Source organism: Amaranthus tricolor, chromosome 4, assembly GCF_026212465.1.
Source record: "Amaranthus tricolor cultivar Red isolate AtriRed21 chromosome 4, ASM2621246v1, whole genome shotgun sequence".
Lineage (NCBI taxonomy): Eukaryota > Viridiplantae > Streptophyta > Magnoliopsida > Caryophyllales > Amaranthaceae > Amaranthus > Amaranthus tricolor.
The window spans coordinates 27,414,259-27,428,432 of record NC_080050.1 but is presented as its reverse complement, the minus strand read 5'-3'; the positions used below and the strand labels follow the sequence as shown (position 1 = coordinate 27,428,432).

At 31.6% G+C, this 14,174-nt stretch overlaps 1 long non-coding RNA gene across 1 annotated transcript; it reads right to left on the bottom strand.

Annotated features, from left to right (window-relative positions):
* Window positions 1-10,438: 10,438 nt before the first annotated feature.
* LOC130811268 (uncharacterized) lies at window positions 10,439-12,185 on the bottom strand. The gene is made up of 2 exons (XR_009041149.1): window positions 11,666-12,185; window positions 10,439-11,159 (listed from the first exon to the last, which is right to left on the bottom strand). It is a non-coding gene; the product is annotated as an uncharacterized LOC130811268 (long non-coding RNA).
* Window positions 12,186-14,174: the final 1,989 nt, after the last annotated feature.

Here is a 14,174-nt window from a genome sequence, read left to right as displayed (position 1 = left end):
TCAAGCAAGTACAATGTTCAACGAGACAACGATAATATAAACAATAAAAACAACTAACAAAATAAGTACATTAGTTAACAAAAGCAATGCACGATCATCATACAATCCACCAAGTCTTAAAACAAAAGGTTTAGTTCAATAATTTTTTTAAGTTATAGTGTAAGCCTAAATCAAGACTTCACACAACACTTCTTTTAGTTCTCCAGTTTTTCCACATTTCTTGAGCTATTTCATCTTTCCATCTTCTCTATTGTGGTGATGTGGCATTTAAATCAATGTCGTCATCTGGTTGCAAGGATCCCATATATTCGTCTAACTCTTTCTCAAGTGGCTCATAATTCATTTGTTGCCTTATAAGGTTGTGGATATAACAACATGCTAGTATTATGTTTGTATGTGTTTTGGTTGAATAATACGATGGATTTCTAAGTATAGACCAACGAATTTTCAATAAGCCAAACGTCCTTTCAATCACGTTCCTTGCAGATGAATGTTTCATATTAAACAACTTCTCCTTTGTAGTGGGTGGATTAGTCCACTCTTGTAAATGGCAGCGTTGTCCTCTATATGGAGCAAGAAAGCTTTCACAATTTTTATACCCAGCATCAACAAGATAGTAACAACCAATTGATAAAGAAATAAAATAACTTGTTATGTATGGTTCCTTTTTAGTACTAAAAAAATGGTAACTCATTTTAAAGTCATACCACGAGGAATTTTAAAGCCATTTGGCCTTGAAAGTTCATCTCTTAGTATCCTTCCGTTTGCGGCCGATCCTTCCCAGCCAGCCAACACATAAATGAACTGCATGTTTGGTGCACATAACCCAAGAACATTCGTTGAAATATTATTCTTTCTAGAACGATATCTTGGCTTATTTGGGAACACGAACATTTACTTTGATATAAATCCCATCTAATGCACTAAACACTAGTGGAAAAAACCTCATTTGCTGCAGTTTTTTTGCCATAATATGCTGCAGTTTTGGCCCCAAGCATTAGTGATAGTAGCAAATGGCCTATTATAAATATTGCGGTTTAAAACCGCAACAGATTAGTGCATTATATGCTGCAGGCCTCCCTAAAACCGCAGCATATAGTGGAAGACTATATGCTGCGGGCCTCCACAAAACCGCAACATATAGTGGAAGACTATATGCTGCGGGCCTCCACAAAACCGCAATATTTATTTATTTATTTATTATTTTTTTTTTTTGCTTTTTTTGTTTAATACTAATAAATAAATCCAATAATGTACAATGTAAGAATGATTAATCCAATGATAATCACCAATTATCACCAATAATCTCTTTGTAAACTCTCGATCGCATATATAATAATATGTACATATACAAATTAAAGTCCTAAATCTAAACTAATTACATTATTTACTAAGAACAAAATTAGCAAGATACGCGGCAATCTTGTCTTTCAATTGGCGCATTTCTCCATCTCTCAAATGGTGTGTTTCCTTTGGAATGTCGTATAAAACCTATAATATAATATTAAATTAAATGATACATAAACATTATTAGATTTTACCAATAGTAAATATATAATATTATAATTTAAGAACGTAACAAATACTTACGGCGTCAATGTTTTCCACTCCAACCTCCTTCACGGATTGTAAGATATCGTCCTTGTATTTGAGAGTATAGTAGCCGCAATCAACGGTATTATTAGCTTGTCGAAAGCACTAAGAGAAAATAGATTTTAGTGCCAAAAAAGCTTAAAAACCCATAAAATCGCAACTTAGCACGTAATTTCTAGCATATGACTATTATTTTCAATTCTAAACACTTCAACGCAATAATATATACCAAATAGTGTTGTGTGCCAAGTTTCGTGAAAAACAAACCAAGTTTGAGCTACTTTATGCGCGAAAGTCCCAAAAAAGCTTTAAAACCCATAAAATCGCAACTTAGCAAGTAATTTCTAGCATATGACTATTATTTTCAATTCTAACCACTTCAACGCAATAATATATACCAAATAGTGTTGTGTGCCAAGTTTCGTGCAAAACAAACCAAGTTTGAGCTACTTTATGCGCAAAAGTCCAAAAAAAGCTTAAAAACCCATAAAATCGCAACTTAGCACGTAATTTCTAGCATATGACTATTATTTTCAATTCGAACCACTTCAACGCAATAATATATACCAAATAGTGTTGTGTGCCAAGTTTCATGCAAAATAAACCAAGTTTGAGCTACTTTATGCGCGAAAGTCCAAAAAAAGCTTAAAAACCCATAAAATCGCAACATAGCACATAATTTCTAGCATTAATCTTCTGGTACTCTAAGCCGAAAGGACACATGAGCTTTTTGGCATAATACGTCGACTTTGAAAGTTCATTTCCCTCAGGAAGCATCTCACCTAACGCTTCTAATAACATTGTGAAACTAGCATCACTCCAATTGAACTTTGATTTAATGTTAAAAATTCTCAACACTGCTGTTAGTCTGGTGAACTTTGTACATCCAAGGTACAAAGGCTTTTGAGAAGCCTTTGTCAACAAGTCAAAAACACGAGGACGTTTTCCTAACTCATCCTCGACTCCCTCCATCATCTCATCAACACGATCCACATCCTCATCGACATTCTCTTCATCTGTCTCATACCCATCAACATGATCTACTACATCCTCATTGACATCAGCCACATTATTGACGTCCTCAACAACACTTTTCTCTTTGTAAACTCCCTCCTCACCATGCCAAACCCAAACATGATATTGAGGCCTAAACCCACAACGAAGTATGTGCTCCCTAAGGATATCAACACTATCTACCTTTGATACATTGCCACAAGTGACACATGGGCAATAAAAACCAACTCCCCCGTCCTAACTTGATGTTCAACCGCAATACTACAAAATTCTAATACGCCGTCAATAAATTCTAACGATTCAATGCTTCCATACATACAAGAACGATCTTTTGTCATCCTAATTAGTGTGACTAATTAATTCAAAACAAAATTAATACACAACTTTTAACATATGTAATTAAACCAATTTAACCCTATATAACCTTTATATTATTTAAAGTAATCAAAATTCTTTATATTTAAATTACAAAACATATATAACCAAAAAAAAAACCATTTTCTTTAATCAAATACACATAAATCAAAATAGTAATAAACTAATAATATACAACTACATACATAAGTAAATTATTCACATTCAAATATACAACTACATATATACATAAGTAAATTACTCACATTCAAATATTCAAGTACATACATAAGTAAATTATTCACATTCAAATATAAAATACATACCTTGGTAATGTGATATGATAATTTTGTTTCTACAATAAGATTATGTAACCTACAATGTAAAACAAAATCAAAATTAGTATAAAAAAAGACTAAATTCTTATTAAAACACAATGAAGCTATTCTTGAAGAACTTAAACAAAGATTGAAAAATTTATACCTTAAAGAAGAACAAGCTTAACCCTAATGTCGTGGCTTTTTGAAGGAATAACAACAATGGTGGGTTGAAGAACTTAAAAAAAGATGGAGAAGGGAATTCGTGCAATGGGTGGTTATACTAATTTACTTATGTATAACACAGTAAATTAGCATGAATGAAATTGAAGAACACAGTAGAGATTTTTGAAGAGAAGAACACAGTAGCTGCAGTCGTGGGTTGTTTTTGAAGAACTTGAAGAGATTTTTGCAGAGATTTTTTTGGGTTTTTGCAGAGATTTTTGAGAACTTGAAGAAATGGAGGAACTTGAAGAAGAAGACAGTAGGTAGTCGTGGGTTTTAGGAATACAATAGTTTATATGAGGGTTTAACCAAATGAACGTTAAAACACGAGTTTTTAATTTTTTGGGAAGGATTATTTGCTGCGGGACAAAAACCGCAGCATATGATGTGAAAATAGCTTATATGCTGCGGGCAAGCGTAAAACCGCAGTATTTGAGTGTTTTTTTTTTTCTTAATTCTTTTTCCTATTTATTGCTGCGTATGTAAAAAAACCGCAACAAATGATTAGTAGCAGATACGTTTTTTTCACTAGTGAAGACAATTCTATAGTATAAAGCACAACAAAGTCAAATACTACTAGGTAATGGATATATATATATATATATATATATATATATATATATATATATATATATATATATATATATATATATATATATATATATATATATATATATATATATATATATATATATATATATATATATATATATATATACATATATATGTATAGATATATATACATATATATATATATATATATATATATATATATATATATATGTATATATATATATATATATATATATATATATATATATATATATATATATATATATATATATATATATATATATATATATATATATATATATATATATATATATATACTTGTTTACTCTAATATTCTAAGTTAATTTAGTTTAAATACCTTGAACCATTTTCATCTCTGATCGGTAGAATTTGCAGGGGTTGGTTATGGGGTTGTTAGAAGTATTTTCCAAAGCCTTAATGTTGCTCTCAAAACATTATTAAAATGTCAACTTATGGTTTCTTGAGATCTTTAAAAGGAAAATTTGATTTCTCAATTTTTCTCATCAAAAGCTATTATATGCAAAAATATTGCAACCATTTCCTCAACATTCATATTTTTGGTATCTTGCAAGACTCCATATTCTCGAACCAATGAGCATAAAATTCTAAAACAACGTCTATCCATATGAAGTTGCTCTATACATAATATGTCATTTCTTGTTATCATATCATTTAAGTGTTTCAATCAAATTGTTGGATCATACCAAGAAGGCTCTTTTAAAGTCATATGTATACGTCTCCTAAGCAACGATTTCATCAAAAGCATAAAAAACATAAAATTATTAAAAATTTTATTTTGTGTCGTCTGAGTGAATGCCACACGATTAGGGTATCTCTGTTCAATGGTGGACGAGGCATTGCTGAAATGCAAGATATAAGAAAAAGAAAATCAATGTATATACATATTTTTTTAACATAACATAAATAAAGGTAGCATATCAACATAGAAGCCAAACAATTTGACACGAATTTTTATAAGTTATATAAATAACAACACAAAGAAGTATCAAATTCAAACAATCTCACAAACATTATCAATTAAGTTTCTTTATCACTAAGTCAATAATTTAATGTCATATTTGCTATGTAAAAATACCTCATTTTTATTGATATGTTTACTTGCTTCACCGACTCCAACATTGCCACTAATACCTTGTTGATCAAAATGTTGAACATAAATTTCAATGAAAGTATTTGAATTTGCAAACTTTAACATTCGAATGACAGATTGATCATAATGGATTTCATCAATACCAGTGTCAAGATCACAACCAGGGATGGTGTAGTATAATTTATCACCTTCAGTGAAACCTACGTCTTTGGCCATGTCAACTAGCTCAAAGTAGGATAGTAGATCAATATCACAATTTCGAATGATAAACATTTGACCTCCAATATACGTTAAAACACCATCACTTGAAAAAGAACCCCCATGATAAATTTTGATATTGATAAAACCTCCATCCATTCTGTGTATGACAAATTAGCACTATCACTCAAATTCTTGCATCATTAAACATGAGTATATTACTATGTGATTGCATGAAAATGGATATTCAACTTTTAAAATTACTATAATTCTTTATCAAAATGGCATTGCTTCTAGCAAACTACCATCCAAAGTCACTAACTAAAATTTCAACAAATGATAAAAGAAAGACAAATGGATAAGTTGCATATAACTTCAAATATGAAACAACTACCAAAATTATTAATTAAATTTTACACATATATCAATGATACTACCTAAAAGTTGTGATTAATCTATAAGCAAAGATGAATGGAGAGGAAAGATGCTTAGAGCTAAATTGGTAATGGTAATTTTTGAGTATTTGATATGTATGCTTGGGATTATAATTTATACATTGATTAAAACAATTTCCACAAAAATGAAGCAAAATTACCCCCAATTCTCAAACCCTAAAATCATCTACCCTTATCATTCTAACCTATTTTCTCTCTCCCTCCTCCTCAATAGTGACAATATCTTCTTCAAATCCATGAGTAAAAAGGTTAATTGGAGTTGGTCATGAGACTCATCTCAACACATACCTCATTTTGACCCTTTTATATTTTTCATTATTAAGAACAAATTATGTAGTGATATGATAACTTACAAGAAAAAATAAACACAATTGTTCATATCTATTACCTACTTTATTTAGAAGAAAAAAAAGAAAAATCATGAGAAGAGATGCGTACCAGTTGTTTGCAATACCAAGATCACTTGTAAAATAAAGAAGGTGAGAATAGTGTACTGGACTATTGCATGAACTATGAAGCAAGTATAAAAATGAAGCAAGTATAAAAATAAAGCAAGGTTAAATATGTCTTTTCATTATTTTAAACCAATTTCCACCCATCTAATACTAGCCCCCCCAAGTAGGGAAGTAGGCGGGGCGGGGATGGGTCCCGGTTTGATGGGTCATGGGGCGGGTACGGGTATAAAATTCATTATATACCCACCACGGGGATGGGGATGGGGATGGGTTTTAGGTGATACCCGCCCCATCCCCGCCTCAAGATATGTACAAATATACAAATTTATAAATGTATGAAACTATGAATAGTATGATGTACAAGCATTAAAAATGTATTTATTTAAGTATATGAGCTATTGGGCTTTGTTCAAATTATGAGCCCAATATCACTTATTCACTTGTTCCAATTTCAAGCTCACATACTCTCAGCCTCTCACACCACACACCATCAAAGCCCTAGTTTCCTACCTTCCATTAACCCTTTGCAGTCATTCATCGGCACTCGTCTCCACGTCAGCAGCCTCAGCACTCGTCGACGGCAGATAGTGATTCGCAACAATAATAGTTGTTGGCTTGGCGTTGATTCACGGTAAGTTAAATGGCTTATGAATTGCTTATGAGTGATGAAATTGTAAATCACATGCTCTTATGAGTGATGAAATTGTAGATCTCATGTTGTAAATTGATATGTGAATGATTTTTTTTATGAATTAATGAATTTTATTGCTTATGAGTGATGAATTACTTGTTTTATTATTAGTGTGGTATTATTTACTGAATTAATGAACTAATGAGTTGATGAATTAGTTATGAATTAATGAATTGAGGCATGATTTACTAAATAAAGTTGGAATGAATTAGTGAATTAGTTGTTTGCTAAATGAGTAGTGAAATACTTGTTTAAGGAATTAGGGATGAATTAGTTGTGTGATATTGTTTATTATTTGAATGTTTCCTAATAAGTCAAAAGCAAAAGAGAGTTGGTAAAAAAAAGTATATTACACTTATTTTGAGATTTTAGTATATTTGACAAAGTATATTCGACATTATAGTTCTTACAGAGTATATTTTGAGATTATAGTTCTTGCATAGTATATTTTGATATTAAGTAAAAAAAGTGTTATACACTTATTATTATTATTATTAGAATTGATTGAGTGTTATATACTTATCACTTATACACTTATTATTAGAATGTAGGATGTAATTGTTCACTTGTTACATAAATGTTGTAGTAGTAATGTACTGTGATGGTGTTATTAATGGTTAAAACATCCTTTTATCTTACTTGTTAGATAAATATGGCTTCAAAAGGGACAAACCACACTATTGGTGATTCCACTCACTCAAAGTCAAAACCATAAACTACTGCAAGTTGTACTGCTATTAGCGTCGATGAGTATGAAAGTCCAGCAGATATTGTTTCTGATCCTAACGTGTTACCTATAACAAGTAAACACACTTCGGCGGTTTGGAATGATTTCAAGAGAAAAAGAGTTGGTGGGGTAGAGAAGGCTGAGTGCAATCATTGCAATAAGCTACTTTCCGCCGGTGCAAAGGCGGGAACTTCTCATTTGAAGACCACTTTAAAAGTTGTCCAAAGCGAATATGTCAAGATCTTCGGCAAATAAGATTATTCGGTACACAACATAATGTGAATGATAGTAGTGATTCTTTGACTTTGGCTCCTTATGAATTCCGTCAAGAAGGTGGAAGAAAGGACTTGGCCGAGATGATTATATTGCATGAGTACCCCATTAGCATGGTTGAGCACTATGGCTTCAGAAAGTACTCTAAGACTTTACAACCTGGTTTTAAAGTACCGTGTCGTACCACTACTAGGAAGGATATAATGAAGAGATATGAGGATGAGAAGGACAATATTCTAGCTTTGTTGAGGAAAGTCAAAAGTCAAATTTCATTAACTACGAAAATGTGGACTGCAAGTAATCAAAGGAAAGGCTATATGGCAGTCACTTCACATTTCATTGATAATGCGTGGAAGTTGCAAAGTCGAATCATAAGGTATTACTATCAACTTCTAATTGTACTTGTGTTAACATACTTTACTTACCTATTTACTTCTGATGCAATTATTTTTTTGACTAGGTTTCTTTATGTCCCTGCCCCACATAATGCCGAGGTTCTTGCCGATGCATTAAAACAATGCATTCAATCATGGAACTTGGATTTGAGATTGGCATCTATCACAGTAAATAATTATACGACTAATGATGCTATGATGGACATCATGAAGGACTCTTTCCCGTATGGTTCTCTACTTTTGGATGGTGAGTTCTTACATATGCGTTGCTGTGCTCATATACTTAATCTAATTGTTCAAGATGGGTTAAATGCTGTAGTGTATGATGGAGTTAATCGAATAAGGAAAAGTGTTGTGTTCTGGACTGGTTCTGATAAGAGAGTGCAAAAGTTTGAAGGTGTAGCTAATCAATTAGCCTCCGGTTACAAAAAGAAATTAAACCTTGATTGTAAAACTCGTTGGAATTCAACATATGAAATTCTTTGTGTTGCTATTAATTATAAGGAAGTGTTTGCTGTTTTAAGTGGTCAAGATAAACTATACAAAAACCCACCAACTCCTGAAGATTGGGAAAAATTTGGGAAAATATGTGAGTTATTGGAAGTGTTTGCTAAACTTACCCTTTATTTCTCTGCCTGAAAAACTCCTACGGCTAATATTTACTTTTCTAAAATTTGCAAACTTAAAATTACTCTATCTACTTGGCTTTCATCTACATATGATTATGTTGTGAAGATGGCGGAAGTAATGTTAGAGAAATATAAGAAATATTGGGATAGTATGAATGGTTTGATGGGAGTTGCAACTATACTTGATCCTAGGTATAAAATGGCTCTTATTCGATTTTATTTTGCAAAGATATTTGATAAATATGAGTATGATAGAGAGGTTAGTAGAATTAGCAATCTATTAAGGAGATTAGTTGATGAATATGAGTCTAGGAGTGAGAATACTTAAAGTAAGAGGCAACTATCTTTCAATTTAGCAAGTGGAGGGAGTTCTTGTGATGATGTTGATATGGAAGAATTTGCACAATTTCTAGAGCGAGACAAAAATCAAACTAATGAAAAATCTGATTTGGACAAGTATTTGGAAAATACTAACATACCACTTGAAGATAATTTTGATATTCTAAATTGGTGGAAAACAAATGGAAGCACATACCCGTTCTTCAACAAGTAGCACGGGATATTTTGAGTATTCCTATTTCTACGGTTCCATCCGAATCAGCTTTTAGCACAAGTGGTAGAGTTCTTGATCCTTATCGAAGTCGACTACTACCTCAAGCCGTTGAAGCTTTAATGTGTTCTCAAAAATGGATTTGGGCTGCCCTCAAAAGTAAGTATTAATCCTATCAATATTATGTAATTTTTATGCATTAATAAATTTTGGTAATAAAAAGAAATGTATTTGCAGGTTGTGGAGAATTCAAGGACAAGGATTTTGCTAAAATTGTTGGAGAGTTGGAAGAAGAATGCGAAATGAAATTAGATAGTGATGAGATTAATCTGGATTGATTTACTTTGGATGATTTTGAGTTGATGTTGAAGTACTTTTGTTTTAGAGATGTATTTTTGTTTGAGACTTTGCTTATGTGTTTGTTTGAGACTTTCGATATGTAATTGTTTGAGACTTTGGATGGGTGGTGGGGCGGGGATGATTTTAGGTACAAACCCATCGGGGCAGGGACGGGGAAAAAATATATACCCGCCGCGGGGATGGGGACGGGGATGGGTATTGCATTAACAGATGGGGATGGGGATGGGAATTCCAATACCCGCCCCGCCCCGCCCCGTTTGCATCCCTACCCCCAAGTAATAAATCATTGGGAATTCTTTAAGACAATTCTCATTCCCAATCCCATACTCATTTCCCATTCCCATTAAACAAATATGGCATATAAATTTTTTGGAACATAAATTCCCATTCCCATTCCTTTGTCCCACCTACCAAACGCACCCTTGATAGGTCGTTTTACTATCAAACCCTAGAAATAAAACTACTCACTAAGCATATTAAAACTAACAAGAGGTTCAACAATGAAATTCATGGAGAAAATCAAATTCAAATTTAATGGAGAAACAAGCATTCAAAGATAACAATAATGAACAAGAACAAGAAATTAGAATTGAAACTAATACCCTCAATATCATTAAAATTACAATGTCGAAGTGTTGATTAGCAATCCCCCCAAGGCAAGTAGTTGAGAAATCCCTTCAATACCAAACCCTACGAACAGAGAAAAAACCGTCCCAAAATTCCCCCTCAAAATCTATTTATATCCTTCTAAAAAGAGATCGGAGGATATGGGAAGTTACTATCAAAAATAACTACAGGACCCGGCCGGGTGCGCAGCACAGCTAAATCTTCAAGACCAAGAATTTTCTAAGTTCAAGAGTAAACCCGGTCGGGTAAGAGGAAATCCGCCCGGGTACGCAGCAGAACATCTTGATCTTCAATGGAAACCCGGTCGGTTGTCTAGAAACCCACCCGGGTTTAGAGACGTTGTCCAAATCACCGTAATGTTCACCCGATCGGGTATGTGGAAACCCACCCGGGTGCGAGTAGCAATTTTTTCTTCCAAATGGCATCTTCAAATTCTTCTAAGTGCCAAGTGCAAACCCGGTCGGATATGTGAAAACCCACTCGGGTATGAGACCTGGTCAGCACAAAAATGACCCTTTGAGTAGCTTATGACCTTCCAACTTACAAATCTCGCTCCAGGAGTCGATTCCTAGCATAATTAGAGCTTTGTACCTACAAAATAGATAGGAAACAAACACTCCAACCAAGCATAAAAAACCAATAGAAAATTGAGCAAAATACACGAGAAATGCTATGAAAATGCAACGGGGCATGGTAGAAAATAGTATATAAAACACACACATCAACCCTACGTGTCCAATTACTTTTGACATTTTTATCATCACTTATAAAATGTATTTTCTATTATTAATTCATAATTTAATATAGAAAAAATCTACATGATAGCAGCCACTTTAAGAAAAACGCAATTTACAGTTTTTTTTTGTTTTTTCCACGTAATAGTAATAAGGTTTTAACTTTATTGAATTTGTAGCAAAAGTTGTTAAATACTCCTATTTGTTCAAAATGAATTAAAAACACCATTACACCGTTACTTTTTAACTTAATGCATTTTAATATTAAAAAAAGAAAAATAAAAAAATTAAACAAACCCTAAAACAACTTAGCCGCCACCTACCACCCCCACCACAGCCCCATCCCGTCTTATCCCCACTTACCACCAATCATGCAGCATAGCGCGACCACCAATTACCACTTGCACGTAGCCTAGCCGCACAAGCTATCGTCAGACACGCCACCCAGCTCCACCTCCTACTACCCACTTGTTGTGCAACCCTATTACATCACTAAGCACTAGTCGTGCCTTACCACCTGTTTGAAAAGCACCACCCACCACCTTAACCCATTGAAAAAGTCTATCCACCACCTGAAAAGCTTTGAAAAACTTCCACCAACAAAAACCTAACTTCAGTGATCTTTGAAACCGTGGGATGGGAAAGGGGCTAGGTGAGGAATCAAAGGTGAAAAGAGTTGCGATGGATGAACGATTGGAAAAAGGGATAACGGCGGGGAGGGTGGTGAGGGGAAAGGGCTTGGGGTAGGGAGACGGTGAAGGAGAGGTAGTGTGGCTAGAATCGAGGGTTTTGACTTTTTTTAATTAAAAAAAATTTAAAACGATAAACTTAAAATAATAATAAATTTAACAAAATTTGATGCTTTTTAACGGAATTTGTTATTAATTTTGTAAATTTGAAACCTTGTTGCTACTACATGTGTTTTCTAAAACGAGTTGCTACCATGTAAAATATGCATGTTAAATATGGTCAAGTGGAAATGTGGGATCTTATTTGATTCATCTTACTGTAAAGTTTATTAATATCAACTTTTTTTAGTATTTAACTACATATAATTAGATATTTTAAAGATTAAATAAGTGTATTGGATAAAGTGCATAAGTTCACACAGCATACAGCAATTGGAAAATGCTTATTTTCCATTGGTTTGGCATTTTTCATCCAGTGTTATTACCAATTTTATCTTCCCTTTTAAAAGCATTAGATATTTGCGGAGAAATTGTCATTGTTAACTTCTCAACTCTACGTTTTTCTCATCACCATTTTAAAATTAAATTTCCTTTCTTCAAAGCTTTCATCAATTAAAATGGTAAATTATTGGTGGTGTTGATAGAAAAAAGGTGTAAAGTATTATGATGTGGAAGATAAAAACACAGAACCATAGAGGAAAAGCAACAATGTTAGTGATTGTTGAACATTATTTTTACCAGGGACTATTTTCCCTGTGTCTCCTTGGAGTAAAAATTTTAATCATTTTTTTTCATATTAATTCACTCCATTATTATTTACTCTGATTCCAAGCACATAAATATTCATTAATTTATCCTCTCTTAATTAATACTTCTATTTTTCCTTAATATCAGACATGCCCTTAGACTCTTATAAGTGAACAAGTAGTTCAGAAATTTAAGTTCTATAAAAAGTCAAGTAAAAGAAAAATAGTCACTCAAATTGTTATGTCGTGATTTTGAAGAACCAAGATTTAGTTAAGGCCTTTTATTCGGATAAAAATTATAATTACAAATATAGTTTGGACTTATTAAAATTTGGTTTGGATTTTGATTGAAAATTTTGAAATTGAAATTTTAATTTGAAACCAAAAATGAAAATCAAAGTTCTAAATTGAATTAAATGGAAATTCACTTTTTATATCGAGTTAAACTATTAATTGAGTAAACTTCGCATAATCCAAATATTGATAATATATACAAACATTGTTGTTTAAAATTCTTTTATATATATATATATATATATATATATATATATATATATATATATATATATATATATATATATATATATATATATATATATATATATATATATATATATATATATATATATATATATATATATATATATATATATATATATATATATATATATATATATATATATATATATATATATATATATATATATATATATATATATATATATATATATATATATATATATATATATATATATATATATATATATATATATATATATATATATATATATATATATATATATATATATATATATATATATATATATATATATATATATATATATATATATATCGATACTAAGAACTTTGTGCATTAATTTTTTTTAGTAGTAACAAATTAATAGCGAAAGAAAAATAGAAAATCCACATTGAGGATCGACTTTGTGGAATCTTTAAACCAATAATACAAAAGTATGAGTATTTAGTTTTCCAGGAAATTATAGAAAGAAGGGAAAGGCGTGAATGAAGAAATAAAAAAAAAAGGAAAAGAAAAAACGTAAAGCACGTAGTTTGACCACCGGCACGGATACGTCCGAGTTAAATCTGGTCAAATACCATTCTCAAAACTTCATTTGCACGGTAATGTTGTGCTTGTGCCGTTTACCCGTTCAATTTCCTTTATTTTTTTTAAAAAAATTTTTTTCATTTCAATTAATAAACTGGTAAAATATATAGGTTTCACACGGTGTGTTTTGATATTTTAAGGGTTCCAGACAAACTAAATAAAAAAAAATAGACTATTTTTATGGAGGGTCAATTTTAAATTTAAATGGGTGTTTGGAAAATTAACAGAGACAGACTTTATATATTGTAATTATTATTATAAATGTAAATGTATTATATACTTCTTAATTGATAAAAGAATTGATTATAAAT